Source organism: Zootoca vivipara, chromosome 9, assembly GCF_963506605.1.
Source record: "Zootoca vivipara chromosome 9, rZooViv1.1, whole genome shotgun sequence".
Lineage (NCBI taxonomy): Eukaryota > Metazoa > Chordata > Lepidosauria > Squamata > Lacertidae > Zootoca > Zootoca vivipara.
Window position 1 is genome coordinate 15,085,376 of NC_083284.1, and position 22,406 is coordinate 15,107,781.

The following is a 22,406-nucleotide window of genomic DNA, read 5'->3' on the forward strand; positions in this document are numbered from 1 at the left end:
TCCCAGTTCTAGAGACTTCCCACAAGCTCACCTCTAAGGGAGTGTTGAAAGCATTAATCGTGGTAAGAAAGAGCATTAGCTAAAGTCCTTTCTCTTCCTCTCAGCACCCATACACACAGTTCAGCTCCAGGTGATAATGCAAGAGGCTTATTACTAAGAGATTACAGCGGAAGGATTGCTGAGCACTTTGGCCATGAAAAGGTGTTCTGGGAGTTGATAAAGGAGAATAGAATTTCATGATACTACTAAGTCATCTTTTTAGCTCTTGTTGATAGTGGTGGTCCCCATCATTCAGTGAGGTTAGGGAACAAGAGAGGGGAAATCCTGGACTGATTTATTTGTGACAGGATCTGCTACAAGACCAGCAGGACATACATTTATATTTATGTGCCGATTACGTTGGTGCAGATGGGGCTCATCAACCTGGGAAGGTAGCCCATCCAGGAGAAGGAAACTCTAGTCACAGACCTCCACTGCCTTGAGGGATATATTCAGAAGAAGAAAAAGCTAAGGAGCAAACCTTACACAAATCCTAAGACAATTGGATGGCATCTTGTATGACTCCTCCTGGCAACTCCTGCAACCAATCTGGTGGCAAACATATTGCTCTGCTTTGCCACCAGTGAGAGTGAGAGTGGATGGGTCTTATTGCCTGGGCCCCCCTAGGCCCTCAATACACACTGCCCATGCTTGTGCCCCAGGGAGGTCACTTCAGTGCTGCTAATGCACACCATTGTCTCTTGGGACAGAGGGATGCCAGCAACAAGCTATGTCATTCATATCCCATCTTCCTTCCATCATGATACTCAAGACAGGGTTCCCTGGTGGTCTCCCATGCGATAGACACTGACCAGACCAAGCTCTGCTGAACTTCAGCAAGTTTAACTACACTACCCTGTTGCCTTCAGGCCAGGCCCAAAGGTATTGGCTAGTTTGTTTGGAGCTAATATTCGACTTGCTGCTATAGTACTTGCAGCTTGATCTCGCCGCATGTTTACTTGGAAGCAAGTCATGTCAATTTTAATGAGACTTAACTTCATGAACGGTGTCCTCAGGATTGCAGGTAATTCTGCTAATAATAGGATTGCAGGCTTAATTCAGAGTGTTTTGAAGAGACATTTGGCAAGCGCAGCCTGAGCTTTGGAGTCCTCACAACTAATAAGGTATTTGAAAGCGTATGTATGTGTGTAGGGAAAAAACCCAGTGCAGATGAGGATAGCGTCCTTAGGTGGAGCCAACCATGCAATATGCACAGGCAGTAGATTGTGAAAGTCTTCAAAAGCTAAACACACAGGTTCTGTTGAGGGTGTGTTTATGTGCAATGAAGCACCCAGTTTAGCAAAGGTTAGTACACCTGAAAAACTGTAAGTACTCAGGGGATGTAGCATGTGGGCAGGTCTTCATAGCATGATCTGTCCTCCCTGTTTGGGTTTTGAGCTCTGTGCTCAGAATCTTGGTCAACCTTTCAGTTGACTGTAAGAGAAAGGGGAAGGCTATGAGAGAGCCTGCTGACATGTTTCCTTGCCTTGCAGTCAAACTACATGATGTTTATTAGGAATGAGGAAGATGAAGGGAGAGAAAAAAAGGGATGAAGCAGATAGAGAGCTTCAGATGGAGAGCTAAGCTTTTGGTCCAGCAGATATCGCTGCCAGATCAAATAAATATATTTGCACATCATCATTCACAAGCACTTTAAGATTTGTGCTGGAACATAGATACTTTAGACTTACTAAGCTTTCTATGAGGAGGCTCTGCAAGTTGATCCCTGAAGTTCTGCTAATGAAATAGTTAGCCAATCTAAGGTGCTGCTGGATATGTTAGACTGAGCTTTTTGCTGTCTTTTTTCAGACATGAGCACCAATAGGTCACGGAGTACATTAAGTCCAGCTCCCTTTCCCATTCAGGCAAACAAAATATTAATGTTTAACTTGACAGGCGACAGCACAGTCCATTCTTGGGACTGTGGATATTTCTGAGCTCTGCCGTCGCTCTTGGTTTTCCGACATAACAGCCAAAGAGAAACACTCAGTTGTGATGTAAAAGATCTGTAAATAAGCCATATATAAAATTGTTGAATCGTACGACATACAGAGGGGTCATGTAATCCAACCTTAGTCCCAGGGGAACATCTTGTCCAGGCCTTCACCACATAGTAATGCTTTCTACAGACATAACACCGCTGTCCAGATTTTGTTTTGTACCTGACAATTTTTTCATCTGTGTCTTTCCGCCATAATAAGTTGGGAACGAAGCCTTCATGTTCAGAGGCAGATGCAACCCTGGGGGAAATACGTTGTGAGCCACAAGTAGCTTGCCAGATGATCATAGAATTGTAGAGCTGGAAGGGACCACAAGGGTCATCTAGTCCAACCCTCTGCAATGCAGGACTCTCATGCCCAATGTGGGGCTCAAACCCATGACCCTGACATTAAGAGTCTTGTGCTCTACCAACTGAGCTATCCCAGACTCCCATAAACCTTGAGCATCTTGAAGGCACCATGTTGGCTATCCCTTTTGGCAATGGCAGGTGGCAATTGCAATTGCTTAATGATGGAGAGCACACTGGGCTGTGTTAACCTTTGCTTATACAGTCATACCTTGGTTTAAGTACGCTTCGGTTTGGGTACTTTCAGTTTAAGTACTCTGCGGACCCGTCTGGAACGGATTAATCCACTTTCCATTACTTTCAATGGGACAGTACGTTTCAGGTTAAGTACACTTCAGATTAAGTACGGACTTCCAGAACCAATTACATTCATACTTCGCGTTAAGTACGCTTCAGGTTGAGTACTCCGCGGACCCGTCTGGAACGGATTAATCCCTTTTCCATTACTTTCAATGGGAAAGTTCGCTTCAGGTTAAGTACGCTTCAGTTTAAGTACTCTGCGGACCGTCTGGAATGGATTAATCCACTTTCCATTACTTTCAATGGGAAAGTTCGCTTCAGGTTAAGTACAGACTTCCGGAACCAATTGTGTACCACTGTATTCAGCATTATTGGGGGTGGGGGAGGCTGTGGACCCGCGGATGTTGTTGGACTTCATCTCCCAACAGCTCTAGCTATCATGGCCAGTGGTCAAGGAGTTGGAAGTCCAAAAACATTTGGAAGGCAACAAGTTTACCGCCCCTGAGCAAGACAGCTCAGGGTATACCAAAAGCAGGTACAAATAAAATGTATCTTGAAAAGAGATTTTAAAGTTTGTGGTTCACACAGTTAAGGCATTTGTATGGGAAATCAAATAAGCAACAATAACATAGAATTGTGTTTTGAAGTTAATAGTTTTAGCTTTTTCTTGGGATCGGCTGTCAGGATACTGGACTCCTCCAGTGGTGCCCAGTGAGCGTCAAAAGAGCCATTAGAACTGCAGCGAATACTGTGACCACTGAATCAAGGTGTTGGGTGTCCTGTAAACTGGAATAAATTGGAAGCAGTGACATAGCATTGTTTAGCTGAATGAGGCACATTCAGACATTTCACTTTTAAAATTACAAGAGGGAAGCAGACAGACAATAGAGCTGGAGCGAACATGGAGGATTCAGGTTTAGGGAGCTGCCAAGGTAAATATTTAGGGATGTGAGTAAAATGCAGTTTCTCGAGTTACCTTGGAGGTAGGAATGAATATAATAAAATGGAAAGTATTTCCAACATTGGTGAATTTGATAAGTTTACCAGGATATTTAAGATAAGCCATTTATATTTAAGTATATTTAAGAATACACTGGTGCCTCAACGTACGAATTTAATCCGTTCCAAAGGCACCTTCGTAAGTCGGAAAGTGCCATTGGAAACGCGATTTCCCATAGGAATGCATTGGAAACGGAAAAATTCGTAAGTCAAAGCAACCCCATCTAAAAATTCGTAAGTCGAAAAAACCCTATCTAAAACCGCCGCGGAGAAATTCGCAAGCGTGCGGACATTTGCCCCATTCGTAAGTCGAAAAATTCGGTTGTCGAGTCGTTTGTAAGTCGAGGTACCACTGTATAGATAAAATTATATATAGCTTCCTTTGGGAAACGGGGGGGGGAGGGTAATTATCTTAGTTAAACTTCACTTACCTATGAATTCAGGGATGGAGGGGAGAGGATTAAGTTCCCCAATATGATCTGTTACTCAGCTTGCATTAGTGAAGATACATTGGCTAATGCAGATCAAATACAGTAGTCAAACCATGGTTTGGCTGTCATGAACAGACTTTAGTCTTGATTGCTCTCTTCCTTACTTATTCTATCCCCCCTCCTCTCGGTTTGAGCAAACCAAAGGCTTGCCACAGTGTACAAATTGGACAAGAATGTTTTTGCTTTTGCTTGCATCCTACCCAGAATTGGAGACCATGATTTGAATGGGATTTAGGATTCTGATCTGGAGGCAAATTATGGTTTCTACAAACTTGGAGAAAAAGAAGAAAACCAGGGTGTGTGTAACGGGATGACTGTGTGAGCCTGAAGGATGGATAAACCATAGTTCACCTGTTTGAGTCTGAAACCCGGGCAGAGAGAATTAGGAGTTCAACTGCTGAACCCTGCCTGAGACAGACATAGAGAGATTATGAACCTAATCAAGAGGGTGTTTCTCTGGCCCTGGAAATCTAGAATTCTGTCATAGTAGTGGTGGGCAGGTTACAGCCTTCCACTTTGCTGTTGGGTTAATTGCTACCACTTGTAGACGAATGCATGGCTGAACCAGTTTACATAACATATGTATTTGTTTGTTTGTTTTGGTATGACAAAGAAGTACACTAATGATGCATTCTCTGGATGATGTGCAGGTTTAATTATTCTGTAGCTGGCAGGACTTAAGAGATCCTTCCTCTGGTTATTTGATAAAGAGTATAAATACAAAGCTGCTTGGGAATAAGTGTGCCTCTTTTGAATGCGTGTAAGCAGCTGTAATTTTAATGTGTGTGATCCAGAAGTTTTGTATTGTGTGTTTGCTTTTTTATTTTATTTTAAAGGAAATTATTGATTTTAAATGAAATGGATCAAACCAAGGCGATAGTAGCCCGAACATATATAACACTCATGACTTCAAATTTTAATGGTAGGTTTGCTATTTTACAATGTGTTTTCTTCATACAGAAAATGAATTAATGAGAAGCAAGTGTGAGTAGTACACTTGGGCTATATAACAGCGGTTTGTTAAAATAAAATAAAAACCCAGAATTGGAAGCCCAGTTCAAATTGTGGGTTTTAATTCTAAATTGCAGGCAAACTATGGTTTGCAGCAACCATAGCTTACCCAGTTCAAACAGAATGATGAACTCTCACTGATCGTGAACCAGGAAGTAAGTGGGGGAATTGGAGCAGGGCTGGAGAATCTCTGGCCCTTCAGATATTGAAATATAACCCCCATCATTCTTTGACCATTGGCTACACTGGCTGGGGCGGATGGGAGTCTGAATCCAGTGACCTGTGGAAGGCCACAAGGAGGTCGGACGGAAGCCCAGGGCAAAGCTTGACTCTGAGTCTTCTTCCCTTGGGGGTTCCCCAACTGGTGCCTCCCACCACTGCTCTGCATCCAGCCGGTCCATGACAAGGGCTTATAAATAGACATTTCTGTACTCATCTGTGGTTGCTTAAGAATCTGCTTCCGGAGAGCAGAGAGGAAAACTGGATAAAATTGTGGTTTCCCCATTCGCTCATCCCTTTAGAGACCACAAATGACTAATGTGACTACATATGGGCAAGTGGGCTAGAACCACTCTTTTGTGGGCCAATAACTTCTCTGGAATAGCAGTGACTGGCAAATCAGCTTTGGGCAATGATTGAGAATTCCTCCGTGCTCCTCCTGTCGAAGGTCTGCCTAGTGGGAGCTCTCTGCTTGTGGTTAATCATGTTGTGCTTGAAGTAATGCAGCTTATGTTTCGGGTGTTACTTATTTAAACCCTAATAACAGCAGGCCTCAACAGAGGCTTATCTGTGACGCAGACTCTCTCTCCTCATGTCACTGAGTTTACGACGACTTCTGAAGAATTGGCACGGCAGCTTCCTGTGTTCCTCATTTTTGAGACTGAACATTTATTTCATAAGATTTCCAGAGCGGTGGGTAGTCCTGTTATTTTGTCTGTTGCCTCAAAGCAACAAAGGGTCTTGTGGCACCTTAAAGGCATTTAACAACTTTTAGTATAGGCAACTTCCCATTTGTGCATGTTGAAGGGGCATGCACACGCTTGCATTGTCGTGAACCCAGAAGTGGCGCAAAAGGGGGGGGGAGCAGCCCCAAAAGAGCACAAAAAATGGCACGAAAGTAGAGTTGCCTGTTCTTTCACTGGGTAGGGACTGTAGCCCAGAAAATATTAAAAGGTGCTATGGTGTCACAAAATCCTATGTTATTTCATATGGCATCAACTTCTGTAAGAGGATGGGGTTCAGAAGAGTTCTCTTTCGAGCTTCTTCTATCCACCACATTTTATGTACGCACCTGAGAAACCACTTGAGTCAGGACAAGAGTCCCGAAGCATGCCTTGCTGATCTGTGAACGTAAAGTAGGGCAGTGAAATGGATACTTGCTCTAAAACGGTCTGCGGACCACAGTTAACTTTTTTTTTTAATGTCTGGGTCACGCCGTAGACTGAGATACTTTAGAATCTGCTTGAATGTGAATTCGTCTGAGTGGATATCTTGGGCTGGAACATTTCTGGAGCCAATTGCATGTGGACCAGAACAGTCTCGTGGGTGTGAGTGTCTTGGGGGAAGATCCTAAGAGCATTTTGGCAGCATGGTCTCCACTCTTTCTCTGCCTGCCTTTCCTTTTTTGGGAATAGGAGGTTTTGGGGTGGGGGGTTGGCCATGCAGCTGCTGGCATGATTTCCACTCTGTCTTCCCAGCTCCAAAGTTGAGAGGAAAGCTGGCTGAAAAGACAACGTCTGATGCTCGCTGGAAGGCAACATTACACTTTCACCGTGCCCTTCTCCCTTCCTTCCTTCCCTCCCGTGGACTACCTGGAGGCAGTATTAAGACCACTGCACTATATTGTTTTAACTCTGAATACAATATCGAAAATCTCGAGGTCTCGTTACTAAGCCTGCTTAAAAGCTATACAGTATCTCTGTGTTTCCTGTGTTGTTGTTTTTTTGAACCTGAGTGAAAAAGTGGAACTGCAGAATGAGTGCAGCTGGAATCATTGAGAAATTCTGTGACCATAAACTGTGTTCAGTAATGGACATGAGGCTGGAAAGGATATCCTTGTTTCCAGTAACAATGAAGTTTGTGCAGTTCCAGTGACTCACAGAATGAGTCTTTAAGAATGTGTGATGTTACCATGAACTTGCTCTGTTTTTCCCGTGCTTGCGTTCAACAGCAGCAATAGAATCTAACTCATCAGGCTGGTGATAAAGATACTGCACATTGGCCACTGTTTTTGCCTCCCTCTCCCCCCCCCCCCACAGAAAAGAAAATAGCACAGCCAAGGGTGGTTTTTAAACCACAAAGCCTGCTGCTTCTGTTGCAAAATATCAGCAAGGCAGAGCCCAATATGTGCAAGAAACGGAAAAATGATTTACAACCCCCCCCCTGCCGCCGCCCAGGAATTCTCAGGACGTTTCAAACATCTGTAAAGCATCTGTATTCTTCCTCAAGGGAAGATGGAAATACATATGAAATATATTTAAGTCAACCCATAAATATGCAGTTACAGGTTGGTAGCCGTGTTGGTCTGAGTCAAAACAAAATAAAAAAATTCCTTCAGTAGCACCTTAAAGACCAACTAAGTTTTTATTTTGGCACAGTATGAGCTTTCGTGTGCATGCACACTTCATCAGATACATTGAAACCAAATATGCAGGTGAGATAAAGAAAGCTGTGGGGCTTGCATATCCTTTCCTTATACAAGTCTTTACGTTCTTCACGGGCGTTGCAATGCAGTTGTGCATCTGGTTTTGCGGACTGTCTTACAATCTCCAAAGCTGATCTAAATAGCAAAATAAAGGCTAGCTTTGGTATAATAAGGTGTGCCGTGTGGCTTGAGGATTTCTGTATGTTATCAAGGCAAGGCCTAATGATGATAACCTGGGGTGCAAAATGTATCCTAATTGCACATTTGCTAAGTATAGCGGGCTCCATTTGGCCACCGTCCGGTCCTTATCCCTCTTGCTGTCTGTTGCCTTCCTCCTTTTCTGTTGGCCACTTTCCCTCCCCTTTATGGCCCTGCCATGGAAGAGCCACCATGTTCAGACATCTTAAAAAGGGAGAGAACATGGTACATGGTGCTGGGAGCTGCAGGAAGTGGGAGCGTGAGAGTTAATAGTTTGCCCAAGGTGAACGGCAAATTTCATAAATCCCCCTACGTCAAATGTAAAATCAAAACAGGCCACCATTTCAGCCATAAGAATTTCCCATTGTACAGCCATGTTTGCATTGGAATGGCTCGTGTGTCTGAATTTTTTCTGACCCTTCATGCAGGGATAGGGAACCAGCTTTTATTGGACTGCAGCTCCCACCACCTGCTCTTTTGACCACCGGGGCAGATCGGTGTTGGGATACCAACAACGTACAGAGGGCCACAGCTTTCCCATCCTTACTCTAATGCAGGCACCCCCAAACTTTGGCCCTCCAGCTGTTTTGGGACTACAATTCCCATCATCCCTGACCACTGGTCCTGTAAGCTAGGGATGATGGGAGTTGTAGCCCCATAACAGCTGGAGGGCAGAGTTTGGGGGTGCCTGCTCTGATGTAGCCTTCAAAACCTCTGTTATCTGGGCCCCAGGACTCTCCCTAAGCCAGACCTCCCCCCCCAAAAAAACTGGCTCTGATTTGCACCTTCCTTGAATGCTTTTGACTGACTAGAATGGGTCTTGATTCCCTGGATGGGAGAGGCAGCGTATGGGGGTGGAGGCTATCTTGCTGTACAAAGATCAGATATGCATCCATTGCTCTACCTCCTTTTGGCGTTGGCCCAGCACTGGCTCGTGGCCCCCCAAAAGGCTGTCCAGAAGGGAATCCGGCCCTTTGTCTGAAAACGGTTCTAAAGTCTGTTGGTGTCAGCACAGCACAAACTTGTACAAAAGCAACGTAGCTACAGAAATGTTATTTTCACATCTCTTTGAGTGCCAATTTCCCTTTGTTCTTGCCTTTGGATTTCTCTGTATGCAATTAGGGGGTTGTGTGGTGGATGTTCGCAGAGCAGGACCCAAACTTGAGTGCGGGCCAGAACTACGCAGAAGGAACTGAGCAGAGAACGAGGGAACGGAACTATATTGTGATTAAAATGTTGAGCTGCGTTTTGATGCAAGAGTAGTCTTGTAATTTCTGAAATGCTACCCACTCAGGAAACTGGATTTGTATAAACAACGGTGGAGCCCAGAGGCCTTTCGGACAGGAAGCAAATGTTGATGTTCAGTATATTTATAGTTGCTTAAAAAGCTAGAAAGCAGTTGCAGCCAGAGGTAGGCTAACTAGATTGATCAGAACATGTCTGATCTTTCGCAGAAGAGATGCAGAGAGAGATAAAATGAATCATGTACACTTGGGAAGATTTATCTCACTCTTGCCTCATTTTTTCCTCTTAAAGGGGGGGCATTACCTTCTAGCAGGAAGGCTATATTCTCCTCCCCAGTGTTCAAATTTCTCTGGGCACCAGACACATTTTGCTACTGGCATGGGTCCAGTTGTGACTACATGGAGATTTCTGGGTGCCAGGTTGGCAACTGCAGTTTAAAATCCTCTGCCTTAGACCATAGTTAATTCCATTTTCATTTCCACTGTGTGTGTTTATCCTTCTTGCGTACTGGGACAAGTGAATTGTTGTAAGAACAAGCCACACTAAAGAAATGTAGTTGACATGATAGAATCATAGAATTGTAAAGTTGGAAGGGACCCCCAAGCATCATCTAGTCCACCCCACTGGCGTATAGACATTCCGTTGTTGTGGCTGTAACCTCGATTTAAGGTGCTATTTGGTGCTTACCTTATATATCTGAGCTTCTAACACAGCTCCTCCTTTGTTTGATAGTAATAAATTGAACTATTAACACTAATAGGGACGTGGGTGGCGCTGTGGTCTAAACCACTGAGCCTCTTGGGCTTGCTGATTGGAAAGTTGGTGGTTCGAATCCGCTCAATGGTGGTGAGCTCCCGTTGCTCTGTTGGGTATGTTTATATTACCACTTATTCCACACCCAGTTTTCTAATCGGATTGAAGCTGTGTTGAAGGGGAAATACCACATTTTTCCGAGTATAAGACGCCCACATGTATAAGACGCCCCCTATTTTGGGGGACTCCAAATTAAGAAAACACCCCTCAGCACTACCTGTGTATAAGACGAGCCCCAATTTTAAACTTTTTTTTTTTGGTAAAAACAAACAAACCCCTAGTCTTATACATAGAAAAATACGGTACATCAAACAGCTGCATTTGTCCAGATGCTGTAGGATCAATATGGATTGTGGCAAACATAATGTGAACACAGTGGTACCTCGGGTTAAGAACTTAATTTGTTCCGGAGGTCCGTTCTCAACCTGAAACTGTTCTTAACCTGAAGCACCACTTTAGCTAATGGGGCCTCCCGCTGTCGCTGCACGATTTCTGTTCTCATCCTGAAGCAAAGTTCTTAACCCGAGGTACTATTTCCAGGTTAGCAGAATCTGTAACCTGAAGCATCTGTAACCCTAGGTACCACTGTACAGTTTAATAAATTAGCTGTGGGAGTACACTGGATATAGAGCGGTAACGAGAGCATACGTTAAGATGATGGCCATCTGTCGTGGATGCTTTAGTTGAGATTCCTGCATTGCAGGGGGATTGGACTAGGTGACCCTCAGGGTCCCTTCCCTGGTTGGAGGGCCAGTACCCCATTGAGGTGCAATCCTGTGCATGTTTACTTGGAAGTAAAGGCTTGGTGGGGCTTGCTCTCAAGGAATTGGGCTTAGCATTGCAGCCTCAGCCTTGTCTCAAACCTCAGACTTAACGTAGTTCTCTCCCACAGAGCAATTGATAGATGTTATAAATGTTTGTCTGGTGTCTTTTACCCGTTTTAAGCGTTTGCCTGATTTAAATAGTGAGTTGGGTACAGAGTAAGTACCACACAGCGTGTAACTTCCGGGCAGTAATTGCAGCATGCCAAAAATGCAGACTTAATGTTTAAATAGTGCTTGTCAGTTGAAAAGGGCCTTGAAGTAAGATTTCATTGCAAAAGAAACCTGTTGTTTCACTCTCTTGCTGCTTATCTGCAATCTAAAAAAACCAAGCAATGGCTTGCTCTGGACCATTAAGGTTGCGCAAGGGAAATGGAGGAGGGCGAGGGGTTATGCGCCCCGTGAATGTGTGCAACTGTGTAAAGGAAGGAGAGCAAACCTTTAGTTTTGTGGGACTCGATTGCACAACCATCTTGCGCTTGGATGCATGCACGCTTTCTTTCCGAGGCATGCACGCCTCCAAATGCGGGTGAGTGCTTGTTTGCACGTACATACCTCCCTCCTTATTTAGGAGATGTGCAGGAGATAACAGCTGTTGTGGGGTATGGGAAGAAGGTGATTCCTTTCTTTTGCAACACCTGACCTGCCTGGAAGAGCAGTAAGTTGGTGTTTCACCTGTTTTGGTTCTGCTGCTACTCTTAACTCTTGAAGCCGGTAAAAAAATGAGTGCTAAATTTGGAAGCTAGGAGAAGTGCTTGTAATCCTCAGTAAAGGTAAAGGGACCCCTGACCATTAGGTCCAGTCGTGACCAACTCTGGGGTTGCGGCGCTCATCTCGTGTTATTGGCCGAGGGAGCCGGCGTACAGCTTCCAGGTCATGTGGCCAGCATGACAAAGCCCCTTCTGGCGAACCAGAGCAGCACACGGAAACGCCGTTTACCTTCCCGCTGTAGTGGTACCTATTTATCTACTTGCACTTTGACGTGCTTTCGAACTGCTAGGTTGGCAGGAGCTGGGACTGAGCAATGGGAGCTCACCCCGTCGCAGGGATTTGAACCGCCGACCTTCTGATTGGCAAGCCGTAGGCTCTGTGGTTTAACCCACAGCGCCACCCGTGTCCTTGTAGTCCTCAGTGCACTTCATTAAATAGGTATGGTATGGTAGAGGTCTGTACTGGGTCTGTGCACTGGATTCAGCCAAAGCCTCAGTTCAGAACTGAATCAGGCCAATTTGAAGAGTGGGTAGGTGTTGCTTGAGTTGGATTGAGAGAGCACGGATCGTTGAGGGTCATGATGATGATACTTTTATCATTTATACTCTGCCCATCTGCTCAGCCCAGAGTGATGCAGTGCTCCCTCCTTGGAGGTATCTAAGCAGAGGTTGAATGGCCATCTGTCATGGATGGTTTTGTTTTGTTTAGATTCCTGCATTACAGGGGGTTTGGACGCGTTGAGCCTTGGGGTCCCTTCCAATTCTATGATTCTGTGAGCACTGACTGCCAGGCAGGAAGAAGGAGAGGTGCCAGGTGGGAAGAAAAAACTGCAAAAAGGTCTGGGACAGCTGTGGGGTAGATGCCTTTAAGCCTGGAGTGCAGAGCTCTCCTTTCTGCCCAATGCCCCACCTCCTGAAGTGGCAACCCCACAGGGAAGCTCTTTCCAAAGCAGCACCCCCTCAGGATTGATTCCCCCTTGCAGCTGCATCTCCTTGTCCTGTCCTCCTCCTCACTGTACTGTATGTTGAATTAGGGTTTCTTTAAAAACCTATTTAAGCATCAGCTCTCGGTCCTCAGTTCGGCCTGATCTGGCAGTCGTGGACTATAGCCACAGGTTGGTGAGTTGTGCACAGCCCTGGTTTATGCACTGAGCCTGTGCTGAAGCATAACAGAAATGTATCTGAATTCCTGGCTGAGTGCAGGCAGTCCATTTGGGGAACTGGGTTTTGCAACTTGGTTAGTATACGTTGACTTTCGAAAATCCTGAATAGTTGTGAGCTTTCGAAGTGAAATGTTGGGTAACAGTGTCTACATATGTGAGTTGCAAAGTAGAATTTCTGGATTTTGAGGAAAAACATACCTCTAGGTTAACTTCTTTGGCCAAGCATGAATCCACAGCATGACAGTGGCTTTTCCCCTTTGCACTATGAATCTTTATTGCACTGATGTAGCTAGGCCCACTTTATTTAATGGGTTTTAGTTCCAAGTTGTGTATCAGATTAAATAAAACACACAGGAAGGAGGAATAGAGACCATATAGAATGCAGAAAGGGAAAACTAAGTGTGCCAACCATTAATGTATGTTGTAATTTAATGTGTTGGGGAACTGGAGCAATCCAGGGATAATTAAAAATATAAGAATCTACTGTTGTTATATAAATGAAATACAATGCAGTCTGCTTAAAAATATGCAAGACCTGTACTTGGCAATCAGAATAAAATTCTAAAAATGTTTTTATTTGAGATTAAAATTACTGTAATACTTTTGGGGCGGTTTTTACTCTCTCAGTTTCACATATGCAGTCTGATTTACAGGTCTTGATGGATAGCTCTCTTGAAGATGTTGGCCCCGTCTTTTGCAGCTGTGAATACCGTAAGGGAAATTTCCTTGTTAGGGATCATTAGGAAAGGGATTAGTTCCTATACAAATCTGTGGGTGCAACAGCACTTTTTACCGTAAATACTGTTTACAGTTCTGGTTGCCTGCCCTCAAAAAGGATATTACAGAGCTAGAAAGGTTTCAGAAAAGGGCACTCAAAATTATCAAGGGGATGGAGCAATTCCCCTGCAAGGAAAATGTCCAGCATATCAGGGGTTTTTTTTTGGGGGGGGAGGTGGGGGGATGGTAGATGTTATACTGTATAAGATTATGCCCAGCATGGAGAAATTGGATAGAGAGCGGTTTTTCTTCCTTTCCCACAATAGGGGGAAATACTGGGATGTGGGTCATCCCAGTGAAAGTGAAGATTCAGCACAGATTAAGGAATGTACTCCACACAGCACCATAGTTAAACTATGGAATTCTTTCCAACACAAAATGTATTTATGACCACCAATCTGGATGGCCATCTGTCATGGCTGCTTTAGCCGAGATTCCTGTGTTGCAGGGGGTTGGACTAGATGACTCTTGGGGTCCCTTCCAACTCTACAATTCTGTGAAAAGAGGATTAGACAGATTCATGGACTACCATGGCTACCAGCCATGATGGTTATGATTGCCTCCACTGTTGGAGGCGGCCTGCCTCTTTATACCAGTTTCCCTGGGAATCACAAGTGGTGAGAATGGCTGTTGTGTTCAGATTCTGCTTGTGGGCACCCCATAGACTGACCCTCTAAGAGAACAGGATGCTGAACTGGATTTGCCTTTGGTTTGATCCAGCAGGCTCTTCTTGCATTCTTAACAGTGGTCAAGCCATGCCCAAGTAACTTTTTTTAAAAAATAAATAAATAGTACCAACCATATGTATTATTTTGTCTGATGTGATGGTCTAAAGTAAGCACCCCCAAACTTCGGCCCTCCAGATGTTTTGGACTACAATTCCCATCATCCCTGACCACTGGTCCTCTTAGCTAGGGTTCATGGGAGTTGTAGGCCAAAACATCTGGAGGGCCGCAGTTTGGGAATGCCTGGTCTAAAGTCAAGGGGTTACCTTTTTATTCCGTCTCATAAGTTTATGCCTTCAATATCTGAGACAGTTCCAAAATGCATGATCGTAAATATTAATGGTTGCCACAATATCTATTTCCTTAACCCTCCCCCCATTATTATTATTTTTTTGTGTAGAATTTCAGCTCCCATGTAAAACAAGGGAGACAACAAGAGCCCTTTTATCAGCTGTGGCAAGGAACAGGAGGGCATTCTGTACTTAACATGTGTGAGATAACACCTATGTGTGAACTTATGAGATAACACCTATGTTGACAGTGTAAAAAATTAGCTGATCCAAGTGGTGAGCTTCCCTGGCTGTACTTGAATAACCAATGAAGCCAACACATTTCGAAAGGCCTTGAGAGATAGCATTTCTGAGAAAGGAGAAAGAGACTTTTAATGGAACTGCGAAGCACAACGTAGACTTTCCTGCTTCAGGTATTCGGTTTTCTCTCCTTGCTTCTCCCCGGCCTGATCCAGTGACATCTGGCCATGCAATGTAATAAACGGATTTGTCTGTAGTGGAGATGGTTCAGGCGGGAAGGTCCTCGTTGCAAGGCAAACTTTCCTGTGGAACTTGGGTCTGGCCATTGTGGGAGTCACTTGAGCAGGTTGTGCCTGAAAAGTCTCTTCCAAGGCTTCCCTCTGGGTGTGTTGAAGTAAATTGCTGGGAGTTGTGTAACAGAAACTGAAGAGTTGTGTGCCACAGAAACTGAAGAGTTGTGTCCCACAGAGGGGGGAGTGTGTGTGTGTGTGTGTGTGTGTGTGTTTTGTGACCAGGTTCGTGTGGAGTGACATGTGCAGGCAGGCCTGTATAGAAGGCTTGCCTGGAAGAGCTGTAGGACAAAGTAAAGGGACCCCTAACCATTAGGTCCAGTTGTGACCGACTCTGGGGTTGCGGCGCTCATCTCGCTTGGCCAAGGGAGCTGGCGTACAGCTTCCAGGTCATGTGGCCAGCATGACTAAGCCGCTTCTGGTGAACCAGAGCAGCGCACGGAAACGCCATTTGGAGCAGTACCTATTTACAGTGATGCCTCGCAAGATGAATTTAATTCGTTCCGTGAGCCAATTCATCTCTCGAATCGCGGTTTCCCATAGGAATGCATTGAAAATTCTTTTTTTTTTTGCCCATAGGAACGCATTAATTTAATTTCAATGCATTCCTATGGGAAACCGCTATTCGCAAGACGAATTTTTCGCAAGACGAATTCTTCTTGGGAGTCACCATCAAATCGCAAGATGCATTCGTCTTGCGAAAAATTCGTCTTGCAGGGCATTTGTCTTGCGAGGTACCACTGTATCTACTTGCACTGTATCTGTTCACTCGGGCAACGTGGCTGCTGCTTTTGGTGAAGAATGCTGATGTAGGAAAGGACCTACCCCCCCCCCCGGATCCCCCAACCTGGGGCTCTCCAGATGTTTTGAACTATAACCCTTATCAGTTCCAGCCAGTGCAACTGATGAGGCTGAGGGGAGTTGTGATCCAAAACATATGGAGGGCCCCAGGTTGGGGATGGCTGGCCTACGTGATGCATCCTGGCTACACCCATGGAAGCAGTCTTCTCCTAAGTCAAATCACCTTTCTTTTTCTGAGGAATACTAGCTTGGTGGGGCTAGTAGTAGTGCTGAGGATACTAGGCTTGCACTGCAATATCAGCCTACAAAAATAGTTATGCTAAAGTAACGTTTCAGAAGGTAGATGGTGTTGAGAATTCTACGTTGCCCAGAAAATTGTGGTAAGCATTTATGGAGAGCAAATGTTTGGTTTAGCTCTGTAGAGATCTAGGTTGAAATCCGTGTTTAGCAATTGCACCCCACTCTTAAGCTAAATTTGACTTGCCCAACCTATTTTACAGGACTGTTTTGAGGACAAAAGGGGAAGTGCGTATCAGATAAGCAATTTGACTTATGTAGCAACTTTTGCCAAAACCAAAGTAAACTTTCGAAGTACACTTGTGCAACATCCAATTTAAATAGCTGTCAAAATAACTGCATCAGACCTGGAATTGTGAGGAAATATATATATTATTTATGTGTATCTGTGAAGGGCTTGCAGCTATCCAGAGGTAGATTGTCTTCGTGGTTTCTCAGCAAAGGAATAAAGTGGAGCTAGTATCTGAAACTGCTCTGCTGCGATTGCAGGGTCACAATTCACTGGGAGCTTTTCTGGTGCAGGTTTACACTGAAACAAATGGGGAGTTTCAGAAGAGGCCTATCTCCATTCATTTTGGTGGAGTTGCTGAAATGAAATGTATCCTAGTTCAAAAAATTGTGTTGTGAGCCATTACATCCAAAAACATTCACACTTTGAGTGAATACAGGTTGTTTATTTAAATAGGATGTTTATGTTCCTTTTTTTTGGCCTGGTTCATAGCAGTATCATTAAATAAACAGATTAAAAAATTAAAAAACAAAACCATCGCTGTTTTAATGAAAATCTGACTTGATCGATTCAGAACACCCTGTGAAATAAAGCTCTTCACTCCTGTGTCTAAAACGAATAGCTGTGGGGCATGATGGGTCACGTAAGGAATGAATTCCATACCTGTGGTGCTACCATTAAAAGGGTTCTATCCTGTATTACCACCATCCTGTACCTCTGACTGTGAAGGAGGAACACAAGGCCTCCTTAGGTGATCTAAGTACTGTACATGCATAGACTGAAGGCCCATGTGAGTTTCCTAGGTCCCAGACTTTTTAGGAAATTGGTTTTGGGAATGATGTAGTTCTGGAGCTAAATACACATACAAACAACTTTCCAATTGATTAGCCCGAAAGAAGGAAGAGGAAATGCTGGATCTGCCAATTGCTGACAATTTAAAAAGAGTTGGCTAGATAACTCAGATTTTGAGTGAGGAAAGATCAAATGTTCTCAAACATCCTAGGAGGCCACACTATTCCATGTGGGGTGTTCTTAGAGGAGTCCCCATAATTATAATTGTAGTGGAGTCTTGGCAGATGAGTAGCTCCATGTCAAAGACTGGATGGATGTGGTTTGGACAGGTTAAAAAAAAGGGAGCTTGTTATACCCAAATCAAATGAACTGTAATGACGTCAAGTGTCAGGTTTGCTGAAAGTTCAGCTGTCCCTGGGTAGCTTGGGATGGAAAGATAAAAGGCCATAAATTAGTTCCATTGTTAAAGCCCAGTAAGAGAATTTGCTGATTGCCTGGGGCAGAATAGCATTTGCCCACAGGCAAGTAGTACAATCACCTGCACACCTTCTTCCTGGCTAATGCAGTGCTGATTTCTGGAGTGGGAGAGACTGCTGTAAAGTTAACTGCCGTGGCGGTGGAAATCTTTGGCATGAAGAGGTGGCCCCTGCTCACTCTCTGGCACTTTCCAGCTGGGTGGACAAGCACTTGTTCCATAAAGCCAGGACGGATTAGCGCAGATAGCCCAGTATTGTTTTGCCAGCCTGCAAAATTGCATTGCGCTCCCATTTTCGGGGCCAGAGAGCACCAGTTGGGGTATCTTGCTTGCCTCTTCTGTGTGGGAGACTGAGGTGGGACAGCACTGGTTAGGGTAAATAGATCCTTCTGTGTCCTTGTCATTAGGGTGGGGTATCAGGTGGTTTTAGGGACGCGGGTGGCGCTGTGGGTTAAACCACTGAGCCTAGGGCTTGCTGATCAGAAGGTCAACGGTTCGAATCCCCGCAGCGGGGTGAGCTCCCGTTGCTCGGTCCCTGCTCCTGCCAACCTAGCTGTTTGAAAGCACGTCAAAGTGCAAGTAGATAAATAGGTACCGCTGCAGTGGGAAGGTAAACGGCGTTTCCGTGTGCTGCTCTGGATCGCCAGAAGCGGCTTTGTCATGCTGGCCACATGACCTGGAAGCTGTACGCCGGCTCCCTTGGCCAATAACACGAGATGAGCGCTGCAACCCCAGAGTCAGTCACGACTGGACCTAATGGTCAGGGGTCCCTTTACCTTTACCTTTATCAGGTTCTTTTGGAAAACGTGCAGCTTTTGCATTTGCTAGACGATATACTCGAGAGCAATGATTTTCTCTTTCTAATGTGGCAGTCATTTACGTAAGGGAGAAAGTAAAACCTACTTACTGTTGGAGTGGTGCTAAAACGGCCTAGAAGATCCAGTGGTTTTGCTTCTCCAGTCTTCAACTATGTCCAAGATTGCAGTCTGCTTACATTAGCCCATAGAATTTGTGTGTGTGTGTTTTGGGGGGGGTGTATTGAGAATCAAATGTGCCGTAATCTACATAGCCATGTCTTTTTAGATGATGCATCCCACCTCCTCCTGCATTTGATCATGCTTGTCGCAAAACCAATCTGGCCCAGGCAGTGACTTTTATGTGTCTGCTACATACACATTAAATTGTGACACCAAGAAACCTGATCAGCTTGCTTCACTCCCTCTCCTTGCAAATACTGCTTTGGCAGGACACACTGTTCTTTGGGAGAAGGAAAAATGATATTGTTGTGCATGCATGCATGGTTTTTTAAACTGTTGGTTAGCGTGCATTTTTAGCAGGTGTCAAAACAGTAAATGGATGGGATTATATAATTGACCTTGTTGCAGCTCCTGTTCCCAGTTACGTAAGGTCTGGGAAAAGGCCTACAGGGCGCAAGTTATCATGTTAGGAACATAGGAAGCTGGTCCATGTAACTCAGTGCAGTACTGTCTACACTGGCTGGCAGTGGCTCTACAGAATTTGCAGACCCATGCCAGTTCTACCTGAAGATGCCAGGGACTAGATGTTCTGCCACCAAGCTATGACATTTCCTATGCTCCATACACAAGGAATATTCTGACAGGCTATTGGCAGAATATTTTAAGGCAGCAGTTCCTAAACCATGGCCTGCAGTTCACAAGCTTCATTCGGGTGGTCAGTGGGATGTCTGTAAAAATACAATTTAAAACAGGCATCCCCAAACTGCGTCCCTCCAGATGTTTTGGCCTACAACTCCCATGATCCCTAGCTAAGAGGACCAGTGGTCAGGGATGATGGGAATTGTAGTCCAAAACATCTGGAGGGCCGAAGTTTGGGGGTGCCTGATTTAGCATCTAGGACAGAGCTTACAACAGGCCCCCCCCCAAAAAAAACATTATGTGGTCGGCCCAAGACCCGTGGCAATTTTCAGGTGGTCAGTGGGCAATTCACATGTGTTTGCTGTTGGAAAACTGATGTGATATATCAGTGTATGTTTGTTGATTTGACCCCTAGCAAAGCAGTTCTTTTCTGTCATCTAGTGCAGAAAAGCCATGACAAAACTATGAAAGCAAAAGAAGAAGTTCCAGCTGCCTTAACTTAAAACCTCTTCCAGGTTCAATGCATTTGGGAAGAAATTATTCCTCAGGTGCTTGAAATAATTTCAGGTGGATTTTAAAAATCTACCAGCTGCTCTAAGTGCTCTCTTTTGAGATTGGAGCTAGCAACCTCTCTAGCCAGTGTGTCTGCATGTGTTCGACATTTTAAAGAAAATGAGTTAAGTGACTGTCATTCGAAAGTCTGAAAAGAGGATGTATCTGGAAAACTAGCTTCAATACTTATTCCGGCAGGAGGTTTGTGTTACTGAATATGCTCACCAATTTGCTCAGTATCCTACATAATAGTGCTTTTTAAGGAAGTGTTGTTTCATGCATTTTTTATTCTTAGACCATTTTTTTCCAGGCAAGTGCAGAGCCTCTTTCTACTAATCCACCTTCCTTCTACTAACTCCACCTTTAAACACCCCTTTCACTTTCAAAGGAGTAGAACTTGTTTATTAATTCCAAGGCAGCAGGTTTTACAACCGACTTACTGGTCCCCGCCCCCAGGAAGACAAATTCCAGATAAACTTTCTGGCTTGTTTTTGTGAGTGACAGAAAGCAGGAATTCTGAAAAACGGGAAAGGGGGACTTGGGCTTTCAGGGAGAGGTTTACAGAAAGCACAATAAAATGAAGCAGAAATGCTGGCATTAGAAAGTTTTCTCGATTTTTTTTTTTTAATGTAAAAAGCTTACTGTGCTAGAATTACTTCAGACCTAAGGAAAAACTGTCCTGTTCAAAAGCATGCTCCAGATTTCTCTGCAAAGTGGTGGGTATAGACAGGCATCCCGGAATGGGAAAACAGAAGCAGTAGGAAGGGAAAATTAAGATTTAGGGAATTTGGCGTTATTCCTCTCTCCTCCCCTTCTTTTTTCTTAGAAAAATTGAACTGCAGCGAAGATAAATTTGCAGCTCCTGCCATTCTGGCAGGGTTAATTATTTGGGGCAAGGGTGGTCATGGTTGTAGTAACAAATAGTCTGAGGTATGTGTTAACTGGAGAGAGCTGAACCGTAAAGAAGGCTGATCGCCGAAGAATTGTTGCTTCTGAATTATGGTGCTGGAGGAGACTCTTGAGCAGGCACCCCCAAACTACGGCCCTCCAGATGTTTTGGCCTACAACTCCCATGATCCCTAGCTAAGAGGACCAGTGGTCAGGGATGATGGGATTTGTAGTCAAAAACATCTGGAGGGCCGAAGTTTGGGGATGCCTGCTCTTGAGAGTCCCATGGACTGCAAGAAGACCAAACCTTTCCATTATTAAGGAATATAGTCCAGCCCCCCAACAAGATCTGAGGGAAAGTGGATTGGCCCACCGCTGAAAAAGTTTGCTGACCCCTGTAAGCCCTCCAGTTGACAATGGACTACAGGACTCATCTCCCCTGACTACTTGCCTTGGTGGTGGTGGGGGGGCTGATGGGAGTTGGAGTCCAACAGCATCTAGAGGGCCTCTGGTCCCAGCCTTGCAGCTGTTAAGGAAGGCTGCTGCAGACAAAGGTGGCATTTAGAGTTGACCTTCTGCTTTCCCCTCCCCTTGCAGCCTTCCTGTGACTCTTAACAGCTGTTAGACAAGCAGAGACTTGGCAGGTGAAGGTTTTTTGCTAGGTCACTCACGGCATTTAAGGGGAGAGGGAGCACTACCTGCGGGTGGAGAGGTGAAGGCATCAAGGCTGGTAAATATTTGATCTCCCCAACTCTCTTATCAAGCTGACTGTTTGCTGCAGATTTTTTCTCCTTTGTTGTCTCGGACCTTTGATGTGCTAATTAACCCTCCCAATTCGGCTGCATGCAAGCACATTCCATCCTCTATATTCTTCCTGCTTGCCCCCCCCCTCTCTCTGTTTTTGTTTTTTTAACAGCCCTGCTGAGATAAAATATATTTTGCTCTTGCTCTTTAACCCTCCAACTGTTCCAACAAAAGATAATAATACTTGGAAGCCAGCTTGGGGAGTCGTCTCTCATTGCACCCAGTGCCCTGGTGCATTCTCACTAGACTCCCTACCAAGAAGTCAGTCTTAATTTTAATCATTTTGCACTTGGAGAAAAAGGAAGTTGGTGTTCCCAGGATTCCCTTTCCTCCTTAACAGAGCCCTCCACCCTGCGATTGCATATCCTTTAGTATTGAGTATACAGTAGTAAATGCTACCTCCTTGTTGCACAGTTTCATTCTTCACACCTTCCCAGAGGGTTAAGTAGCAAGCTGGTGAATTATTGGGTTGATTTCAGGTTTTTTTTTCTTCCTTCTTTGGGATTCTGGATGTTGAGAGAGGCCTGCTGCTATATTAGTTTAGACGTGGTCGTGACATGCTGAGTCTAGCCCAATGTATTGTAGTCAGTTGCAAAGTGTATTCATTCTGGTGTATATTTTAAGATTAGGGTACACAAGGTGTCTTGGCCCTTGAGATGATATGCAAAGCCATAGAGGGAAATGTTTAAGAATGCAGGCATGGCAAGGACTGTTCATGGTTGCCCTAACAGGGAAGGCTCAGTCACAGAATGCTAACAAATCAAGCATCTGTTGCAAGAGAAGCGGGTGTCTACCTTGACTGCTAGTTGAAAATTCTCATAAAAGGCCCAGGGCAGGAAGGGGTGTGTGGTGACGGTCAACCACAGGAGTGTTGCAAAAGCAAAAGGAGTTGTGGTTTGGTGCACAGAG

At 44.7% G+C, this 22,406-nt stretch overlaps 1 protein-coding gene across 6 annotated transcripts in view; it reads left to right on the forward strand.

The window, feature by feature from the left end:
- AFF1 (ALF transcription elongation factor 1) overlaps positions 1-22,406 on the forward strand; it is a 142,786-nt gene that overhangs the window by 32,293 nt on the left and 88,087 nt on the right. The window contains exon 1 of one of the 6 annotated variants that reach the window (XM_060278427.1): positions 15,604-21,423. The exons of the other annotated variants lie outside the window; for them this stretch is intronic. The gene's annotated coding sequence lies outside the window, so the exon portion shown is untranslated. Of the gene's footprint in view, positions 1-15,603; positions 21,424-22,406 lie in introns of those variants that run through there. 6 annotated transcript variants of the gene reach the window in all.